The 10,929-nt window shown below is 41.5% G+C and overlaps 1 long non-coding RNA gene across 2 annotated transcripts; it reads right to left on the bottom strand.

Moving 5' to 3' along the window:
• Window positions 1–3,968: 3,968 nt before the first annotated feature.
• Window positions 3,969–5,807, bottom strand: LOC136619858 (uncharacterized). Of its 2 annotated transcripts, none has more exons than XR_010791066.1 (3): window positions 5,744–5,807; window positions 5,602–5,664; window positions 3,969–4,204 (listed from the first exon to the last, which is right to left on the bottom strand). It is a non-coding gene; the product is annotated as an uncharacterized lncRNA (long non-coding RNA). The 2 variants fall into 2 exon arrangements; XR_010791067.1 differs by lacking the exon at window positions 3,969–4,204 and adding an exon at window positions 4,729–4,785.
• Window positions 5,808–10,929: the final 5,122 nt, after the last annotated feature.

The following is a 10,929-nucleotide window of genomic DNA, read 5'->3' as shown; positions in this document are numbered from 1 at the left end:
CGGTTCAAGAAATGACAGTCGACGTGTATCTACAAGGTGATGAAACACAGCTAGAAATTCCTATGACAGTAATCAGTGAAGGTTGTACAGTAGATGCAAAGGTAATCGTCAATTTCAAAAGACAGTTTGAGCAAAGAGAAACCGACAACGAAGCAAGCAATGCAGGGAGGGGTAAATGCAAGGCCTGTCAAGCAGCGGCAAATAAATCGCAACACAGGACACAACTCCAGTCAAGAAGCATTGGCATCCAATGCAATGAAGTAGAAGCCAGTCCACACCGGAATCCAATTTCATTAAAAATCCCACAGGGCACTCCGTGCTCTTCTACACCATTAAAAACCAATATGGGTAATACTGCCTTCCAAGAGATACCAGAAGAGAGCCCAATATCCAAAACAGCCAATGAGGCCGATAGAATCAATATGCAACCCTCAAGTTGCAATATTGCTTCTACTTTTGAGGAAAGCCTTTCAAGTGTTTTTTCTGATGATCAAAACGACTCGACATTCAGAGCATCGCAAGCATCAGAGAGTTCCGGTAGTGAGGATTTTGCCATTCCTTCTGATTCCAATAACCCCTTGAGCTACCCCTTACCAGAATTTGTAACCTTAGCTCCAACAGAGATGGACCCATCCGCTGAAGAAAAGTACATAGTTTTCAAAAGCTCCTTGATGGGTTTATTTTCAATGATCCCTTGCCCTTACCAAAATCAATGCTTTCTTAAACTAACTTATGTCAAGATTTTCTCAAAGGGATCAATGGTAATTGTGAAATCTTTCTGTGAAAGAGGCCACACCTGCAACTTGTGGCGAAGCCAACCACTCATCCACAATTGCCCGGCGGGGAACATTTTACTTGCTTCCAGTGTCCTTCTTAGCGGATCTAATTTTGCAAAAGTTAGTAATATGCTACATATTCTGAAACTTCAAGGAATCTCAAAAACCACTTTCTACCGCCACCAACATCACTTATTATTCCCAGTGATAGATAATCATTGGATGCAGCAGAGGGCAAATCTAATAGCAGAAATGAAATCAACACCCTTGTATTTAGCTGGTGATGGGCGATCCGATAGCCTGGGTTTTTCAGCAAAGTACACCGTTTATACTTTTTTGGAGTTGAAGAGCAAAAAAATTGTGGGCTTCACGGTGGAACAACTTGTTCCACCTGCTTCGTTAGTTTTGCTCGAAACCACTGCATTCCGGAAAACACTACTTGAATTGATCGCCGATGGATTAAACGTTCAAATAGTCGCAACTGATCGGCATGTCTCCATACGTAAGGTAATGCGCCAGGAATTCCCAGAAATTATGCATGAATTTGATGTCTGGCATGTGGCCAAAGCTGTCGGCAAGCAGTTGCTTGTGGCTTCCAAAAGCACACACTGCGCAACCATTTCCCCGTGGATATCGAGCCTCAAAAATCATCTGTGGTGGTGTTCGCATACCAGTCAAAAAAATCTCGAATTACTGGTAGAAAAATGGAAATCGGCAACAAATCACATTATCAACGTTCACGAGTGGGAGAACAATGCCCAATATCACCGCTGCAGTCACGCCCTTCTTGAACCAACCACTGCTTGATTAGCCCCTAACACTACAGCACATACCAAATTCAAAACCGTGGTTCTGAAAACAAGTTTACTGAAAGACATCCGCCATCTTTCCAATTTTTGTCACACTGGCGATTTGGAGATTTTTCACGCAAGTGTATTGAAATACAGGCCCAAACGAATTCATTTTTTTTATGACGGAATGGTGGCTAGAACGCAACTTGCTGTTCTAGACCACAATTACAACGTAGGTAGGATTCAAAAGCTCAGAAGAACGCAATCAGAAGACGGGATAGAGGACCGGAAGTGTTACCGAGTGGAGTACTCAAAAGCACGGAAGCAGTGGATTTTGAAAGCTCTTTATGAGCCTAAGTCCATTGCATTTGTATTTGACATAATTCGTGAGATTGTGATGTTCGCCAAAGGTGAGATGTCCATCTCCTGGCATTCAAAATCCTCAGAATTCCCTCATAATATTGCACCTGTTGTGAAACCCAGTGAAGAGAAATTGGTTCACAAATTTCAAAGTCGATTTCCAAGGTAATCAAGAAAAAATTTTGGTGGGTATAAAATAAAACAACAAAAAAACAACAAACTTTAACGAAAAATTTAGTAATATTTTTGTATCATGTGCAACTATTGTTTCATGTCTGTCTATTGTAAATAAGTGAACTACAATTTTCAACGGTTCGTCTGTCTCTTTTATCTGTGTCTCTTTATTACTTACTTTGTCTTTTGTATAGTTTACATGTGCGTTGCAATCTTATTTCCATGTGTGTATAGTGATATTTATTTAACATTTTAGTCACTTATCCTTATTTATTTCCTATGCCCTCTAGTCCCTTTTGTTAATCGCATTAACATCCCTTTTTACTCTTTGCAATCATCTGCATAAAATGCCTTTTTTGTATAGAATGTATAACTGGTACAATGTGAAATGTTGCCGGTCTTATCCCATAAATCCTATGCATTTTTCCACGGGTGTTTCTAACTAATTTTAAATTTTTTATTAATTTTTTAAATTTTGAAAAAAATTCGGTCCTTTACGGTAGAATTTTTAGTTAGGGAATTTTTAATTTTTTTAGATTGGTCTCGCAAGAGAATGAGGATCCTTGTCGTGGATTGCGGGCTTACGGTAAAATGACCAAATTAATGACACTCGTATTTAAAAGTATAGCAATAATATTTATAAAATGTTTTTGCACAAAAATTCTTAATTTGGTCATTTTATTAACCAATACCTCATTGCAAATTTTTTTTTGATGTAAGTTATTGTACTAACATGACTTACAAAGTAGGTGCATGTGTTTGCGAATACATACGCACGCGGACCTTGTCCAAGTGTCTACTTGTCCAAGTGTCCACGTGTCCACGTGTCCAAGTGTCCACGTGTCCACTTGTCCAAGTGTCCACTTGTCCAAGTGTACAAGCGTACACGTGTACATGGTTACGTCTGTCTGGGAGATATATATATTTATATATATAATCTCTCTCATACACACCCACACAGACGTATGCATATATGTATGTATTACACACATACACACACACCTGTGGGTATGTTACATACATGCATACATAGACATACACGCGTATACTATATATTTGTTTGTACACGCATATATACCCACACATATTTTGGTGAATAAAACTATTTGTTCCATCACACCATCGATGTTGGGAGTGCATTGCAGCTATTACAGTACTTTCTGCTGAGACTTCAGCACTCGACAGCTCCCTGCTATAACGAAGCCTTGCCTCGCTGTGCAGGGGAAAGGTTCAGCACTGGACAGCTCCCTCCTCCCTTATAGAGACCTGCAAAGGAATACACAGGCAGGCAGGCAGAAAAACAGATAGAGGCAGACAGACAGAGAGAGAGGCAGACAGATAGAGAGAGAGAGGCAGACAGATAGATAGAGAGAGGCAGACAGATAGATAGAGAGAGGCAGAAAGATAGAGAGACAGACAGATAGATAGAGAGAGGCAGACAGAAAGATAGAGAGAGGCACACAGATAGAGAGAGGCAGACAGATAGAGAGAGGCAGACAGATAGAGAGAGGCAGATAGATAGAGAGAGGCAGACAGATAGATAGAGAGAGGCAGATAGATAGAGAGAGGCAGATAGATAGAGAGAGGCAGACAGATAGATAGAGAGAGGCAGATAGATAGAGAGAGGCAGACAGATAGATAGAGAGAGGCAGACAGATACACAGGCATACAGATATATATGTATGTCAAAATACATACACACACAACCCACAGTTTGTGTGTGTATATATTATACACACTAACATACGCATATGTAGTCATGTATATACATAATGATAGAACGATTAGTGATTATAGTCGAGACGTTCCAAATAAAAAAACCACACACTATATTTCACAAAAAAATTTATTAACATTTTAAAATCTGTAAAGCCTGAATACAAAATTGCACAAATTAAAACATCCTACAAGTTCAACTGGAAATCCAAATTGCTTTCAGTCGGGTCCATGTAGAACTGGAAACCAGTGTAATTTCCTTGCGGATCAGGGTAAGCTGTCCGTATTGATTTAATCACACACGCTGGTATGGGGATTCTATTGTTTTTCCCCAAGAATCCATGTATCCACGCTGTATAAGAGCGATATGCGCCCACACGCATAACCCTAAGAAAAAACGAAAAGGAAATATATTAATATTTCTAAACTTATTAAAATTTTTTTAATAGTCTACATGAAAACAAAAAAAAAGACGCATTGATATCTTATGTTTTTCCATGTTGCCTTTTTCACTAACCTTTTTTCCTTTTCAAATAAACTTTTTCCTTTGTTAAAAATTATACTTGCATTGTCTTGTGTGTTGTACAATAAAATTGTAATAAATACCTATTGTTTGTGGTGTCGTACTGTCTCCGGGTGACCAGTGCAGATAGTCTTATCACGTGTTCTATGTTTTCGCGCACAAGCGCATACTGAGCAAATAACGGATGTTGTGTAACACATACGCAAGCTTCTGGTAACATCTGTAGGACTACTTCATGTTCTCGACAACAGACACACTCCGCCACTGTGGGCATGCAAATGCACTGCCCACAGTGACACCACTCTTTGTTGGCAAGCCTGCCATGGGGATCTTCAGTGGATCCTGAAGCACCCGCTTCTGGTGCACCCTGCGGATTGTTTTGAAAACACTGGAGACTGCTTATGTCCGCCTGAGCATATAGCGAGTCTGCCAGTTGTTGTTGAACCTAAGAAGGGATTAATATGAAGAATACTGTATTTAATGTTTTAGGAAAAAAGGAAGGGGTACATTTTTAATTGTATGGTGTTGCTGAAAGCGGCATGATCATCCTTATTAGGCAGGGCACAGATTCCTGTATGTATATGTGCATACATACACAGACGTACGTACGAGTTTGTATGTATATTCACAGATGTACGTACGTGTTTGTATGTATATACTGACTTACGGGTGTGTATGCATTAACACGTACAGGCATGCGTACCAGTGTATGCCTAAACACGTACACGCGTGTGTCTGTGTGTATATATATATATATATATATATATATATATATTAAATATAATGTGTGTGTACACACGTAATTAAGTGTGACTGTATATACACATACACTCGTTCCTACGTGTGACTGTATATACACATACACTCGTTCCTACGTGTGACTGTATATACACATACACTTGTTCCTACGTGTGACTGTATATACACATACACTCGTTCCTACGTGTGACTGTATATACACATACACTCGTTCCTACGTGTGTATGTATATACAGATACACACGTACGTTCGTGTGTATATACATACACACGTGCATGTATGTGTGTATATACACACACACGTGTGTGTATGTATATACACACGTGTGTGTATGTATATACACACACACGTGTGTGTATGTATATACACACACACACACACGTGTGTATGTATATACACACACGAAATAATGTATTGAAATAATAAATTGTACAGGACTGATGCATAGTTGCGGTTTCAAACAATAAACAAAAAATTTTTTATACATCTTTCAACACATACCGCCGAATAATGCCGAGTTTCGGGGAAATCCTCATCATTTTCCTCGCTATCAGATTAAAAGTCCTGTTAAAAAAAAATAAAAAATTATTCTGTTTATTGCCATTGGTTTGCTGCAACCTTTCCATTTTCAGCAAAAACTTACCTCTCCAAAAGAATCGGATGAATAATCAAGCTCCTCAAATTCAAGATCTTCCTGGTACATGTTTGTGCTTGAATTGGACTACAAAAAAACAAAACAAAAAAAAAAAACACCAAGTTAGTGGCACTTCAATAACAGTTATGGAAGCAGCAGCATTTTCTAATAACAATCTTTTAAAGGTCCATGGCAGGCATAATTTAGGCAAATTTTAGATTGATTACTGGGCGATTGTGGACAGATTGTTGATAGCTAGCATTATCCGCAGTCTGTAGGCAGATAGCATGCATATTGTATGTAGAATGCAGGTTAATAGTGTCGATTGAAGGCAGTGTTTGTGTGTAGATTGCATGCAGATGCTATGTCTATTCCATGCAAATTTTCCGAAGATTGCATGATGATTGTATGAATGAATTGTGCGGAATGTATGCTGATTCAAAGCAGTTTGCAGTCACATGCACATTGCAGCACATGGCAGGCACATGGAAGCACACGGCAGGCACAAAAAAAAAAAAAGGCAGGCACATGGAAGCATACGGCAGGCACAAAAAAAAGCAGCAAACGGAAGCACACGGCAGGCACATGGAAGCACACGGCAGGCACATGAAAGCACACGGCAGGCAAATGGAAGCACACGGCAGGCCCCCCCCAAAAAAAGAAGCACACAGCAGGCACCAAAAAAAAAACAGCACACGGAAGGCACAAAAAACAAACAAAAAAAACATGGAAGCACACGGCAGGCACATGGAAGCACACGGCAGGCACAAAAAAGAAAAAAAAAAAGGACATGGCAGGCACACGAAAGCACACGGCAGGCACAGAAAAAAAAGCAGCACATGGCAGGCACACAGAAGCACACGGCAGGCACATGTTAGAACCCGGCAGGCACATGGAAGCACACAGCAGGCACAAAAAAAAAAGGGAAGCACACGGCAGGCAAAAAACAAAACAAAAAAAAAAAACACATGGAAGGCACACGGCAGGCACAAAAAAAACGAGAACACGGCAGGCACATGGAAGCACACGGCAGGCACCAAAAAAAAATAAAAAATACCCCTGGCAGGCACATGGCAGGCTCATAAAAGCACACGGCAAGCACAAAAAAATAAAATAAAATACACTGCAGGCACATGAAAGCACACGGCAGGCACAAAAATAAAGAAAAAAAAAAAAAAGCCGGCACAAAAAAAAAGAAAAAAAAGATACACGGCAGGCACATGAAAGCACACGGTAGGCACAAACAAAAAAAAAATAAGCACATGGCAGGCGAATGGAAGCAGGCGGCATGCACAATAAACACTGCAGTCGCGATAGCAGCACACAGCAGGAAAAAAAAAAACGCAGCACATGGCAGGCACTATAAAAATGTAAGACACATTACTATACAGGGCATGCACAATACATTTTTCATGCACAGACTCACTGCATAAGGCAATGATCCTGTGCTAATAAAAGCATGAAAGAGTACCGCGGAAAGGTGCACTTACCTGCGCTTCTGTGTGGTCAAGAGATGGGAGAAACAGCTGTTTGCTGTTTTCTCCGGTAGACTCCACCTCCCGCTGTGACGCTTTCTGCCGACCAGCCAATGTGGCGGCTGGATCGGCGTTTCATTCATTTGCAAGTGCACGCCTCCACCGATGACGTCAGTCACCTGCTCACGTGACCGGCGTCTCGGGAGCGCGCATGAAGGCCTCCAGGAAGAGCGAGCAGTGCACTGTGGAACGCACCCAGGGACAACGCAGGCGCCATCTTACATGGAGAAGTTTAAAAGTTATTATTTCTGCTAAACTGTAAGTAGGATGCGGTTTATAACCGCTCAAAAGGGCTGCTTTATGACGGGGGGTGACAGGGGGAATGGGCTAATATAAAATTTTGCGGTTTTGCCTCGGGACAACCCCTTTAAAACAAATTAAATTTCAGAAAAGCTTTGGGAGCTCAAGATGAATGTTTATGCGAAATCCAAGAAGCTGTTGTACAAACAGGTAAACTAAACATAATAATTCAAACTAATTGACTTTGAAGTTAATTTTTGTTTATTTAGCATCTATGAAAATATACCTACTTATCTTAACTGTAAGCTGCTCCATTACTTTACTGGGAATATAAAGTTTTGTGCTTAGCTTAAAGCCATATATAAAAGTTCTTCTAAATGTATATAGTATGATCATTTTCCTTAGGACTCTAAAATGTGGCAAAAAATGCCATTCTCACACCGTTATCCTACCAGCTGCAGGGTGTATCTTTTAGTGCTGTGCCACAGCTGCTGCACAACATCAAAATATACACTATCAAAATAATTTTCAGACATGAATGTCTCTTTACTTCTAAGGCCGGAATCACACAGGCGAGAAACTTGCGCCAGTTTTCTGCGATGCAAGAGCCCGGAAAATGACACAACTATGAAATGTATTTTTTTCAATGTGTTTATTCCCATGTGCGACTTTTCTCTTTATGTGATCCTGCGAGAATTAAAAACCGCAGCATGTCCTGTCTTGTTTCAGAATGGTATGTCTTCTTGCCCATGTGTTCCTAAGGACCCTCTGTATTCTCGCATTGCCTTGTGTTGTCTTGCAATGTTTCTGTGATGCATTTTCATGCGTATTGCTATGGGAATATATGCAAATTTAAGCGGACGTGCTCATCAGCTTCTTAGCAGTGTGGAGGCCTGTTTGGAGCAGCGTGGAGGCAGGAGTTGTTGGCAACTTTCAAAAACACGACATACATTTATATAGACGAGGAGCAGTTGATCTATCTGGTGCAGGGGCACCCCATCCTGTGGTACATCAGGAGAGTGGAGTACCATATCAGGAGCCGGAGGGACTTGGTGTAGGAGGAAGTTGCAGAGCTTCTTTTAGGGAAGCAGTGGGAGTCCCCACACTCCCTCCACAATACTGATGCCAGCCATAAGCCCCGTTCCCTGTAAATGATGCAACAGGATACCCGCCTGTATCACATCTTGTATCCAAGCTAAAGGCAGCCCAATAGGTTACTAGAGCCTCCATGCCCCCCTGTATCACAATTTGCATCCAAGCTAGAGGCAGCCCAACAGGGTACTAGAGCCTCAATGCCCCCATATTACATCTTGTATTCAAGCTAGAGGTGGTACAACAGGGTACTAGAGCCTCCATGCCCACCCATATCCCATCTTGCATCCAGGCTAGAGGCGGTACAACAGGGTACTAGAGCCTCCATGCCTGCCCATATCACATCTTTTATCTAAGCAGGAGATGGTACAACGGGGTACTAGTGCCTCCATAGCCACCCATATCATATCTTGCATCCAAGCTAGAGGTGGTACAACAGGGTACTAGAGCCTTCATGCATGCTGTACCACATCTTGCATCCAAGCTAGAGGCCGTACAACAGGATACTAGAGCCTCTATGCCCACCGTTATCACATCTTGTATGCAAGCTAGAGGCAGTACAACAGGGTATTAGAGCCTCCATGCCGCCCTTATCACATCCTGTATGTAAGCTAGAGGTGGTACAGCAGACTACTAGAGCCTCCATGAGAAGGAAATATATATATCCTTGTAGGTAGAAAAGGAAACAATGGAATATATACATTTATATAGATATAGTTATGTGCCTTTCTTTTTATATGTATACTAACTTTATTCTCATATGTACTAACTCTATGAAAAACTTAATACTTCGCCTTACATCAGATATGCCAAGATGCTTTGCAAGGCAAACAGAGAAAGAATGTCCAAAGAAACTGGATGAAGGTTAAAGTGAAGGAGAGAAGAGATATGGAGAATGCATGCTTAACTGCTTTTTTAGAATTGAGTGGGTGATTCTTTGCACTGGAGTTAATTGAATATGTGATTTTCTGTACATAAGCCAGAGGCGCCAGATCAAGATAACGACTGTTCAACTATGCATCTGAACTTTCACTGTCTCAGGCCGGAAATCCGGACTTTCCATATATGGTTATACGGTGGAGTTGAGCCAATGAGCTCATCACCCATTTCTAGTTATGAGACCAAAGGGTATAAGATCCCATGTAATCTGTAATAAAGCGCGCGGCGCAGTCATGTCCCTGTGTGAGGAACTATACCAGACTTCCGTGTGTGGTGTTTTCTTCTTTACCGCCGGCAGCGGGGCAAGTGGGGTGGGCCTGATTGGTGCTGTACTTAGAATTTCTCTGACAAATGGTGCCGAAACCCGGGACGACAAAACCGGAGCCGTGCAGCCCTGTCCACCCGGATCCACGCCACGGGGAAGCCGTCCTGCTGCAAACCGAGCCTAATCAACTCACAGAACTCCAGGTAAGACCAGCATATATTTATGTTGTGTTTTACACTGCGAGTCTTGCAGCAGGAGGGACTATCTGTGTTTTGTGACCGGACGGGTTGGGTTAAGAGTTCTACACGGTAACTCGTGTGGGCTTCGGGTTTGCCGTCATGGACCACTGACCGTGATATGCGCACCAATCGCTCACCCAGAAACTAGTCTGTAGTCTATTTGTACTTTGAAGTCCATAGTGTTTTAACAATAGTGGAGATTGTTTGTTGTATCTGCAGAATTTTTTTTCCTCTTACTTTTCATTTTGTCTCATAGTAGAAGGGACCCTCAGTTTTAGTTTAGTTAGTTAATGGTTTAGCAGAGGAGGAGATGCACTCTATGAGATAGGTCTCATAGAAGAAGGGACCCTCGATTTTAGTTTAGTTAGTTAATGGTTTAGCTGAGGAGGAGATGCACTCTATGAGATAGGTCTCATAGAAAAAGGGACTCTCGGTTGTTTTGCCTTATATATGGGGCTAACGATTTGATTTCAGAGAGATGCATTCTGTGAGGCTGGTTCCATAGGAGAAAGGACCCTCGGTTGTTTTGCCGGTATATAAGGGGCTGACAATTTGGAATTAAGAGGGATGCACTCTATGGAGCGTGTTATTATTATTGTTGTTGTTCTAATATGCGTAAGATCTTATTAAAGAAGACAGAGATCTTTATGGGCCGCCGCCGTGCGGATCAATTGGTGGAGGAGAGACAGGAGTTCCAATGTGTAAAATGTAAGAAAACTTATGAAAATGTGTAACAAGGACCCGCACGGTAGATTACAGCATGGTGTCTGGGAGGAGGTCTTTAGGACCAAGAAGCGTGCCTTGAAAGACCAAGGTTTGCTAGAAAGTGCTGGAGTGAGGAGGAGAGAGAGACAGTCAGAGAAAGTTAAGTATGTACACATTATT

The sequence above is a fragment of the Eleutherodactylus coqui genome, chromosome 3 (genome assembly GCF_035609145.1).
Source record: "Eleutherodactylus coqui strain aEleCoq1 chromosome 3, aEleCoq1.hap1, whole genome shotgun sequence".
NCBI classification, from domain to species: domain Eukaryota; kingdom Metazoa; phylum Chordata; class Amphibia; order Anura; family Eleutherodactylidae; genus Eleutherodactylus; species Eleutherodactylus coqui.
This window is presented reverse-complemented; position numbering and strand designations above follow the sequence as displayed.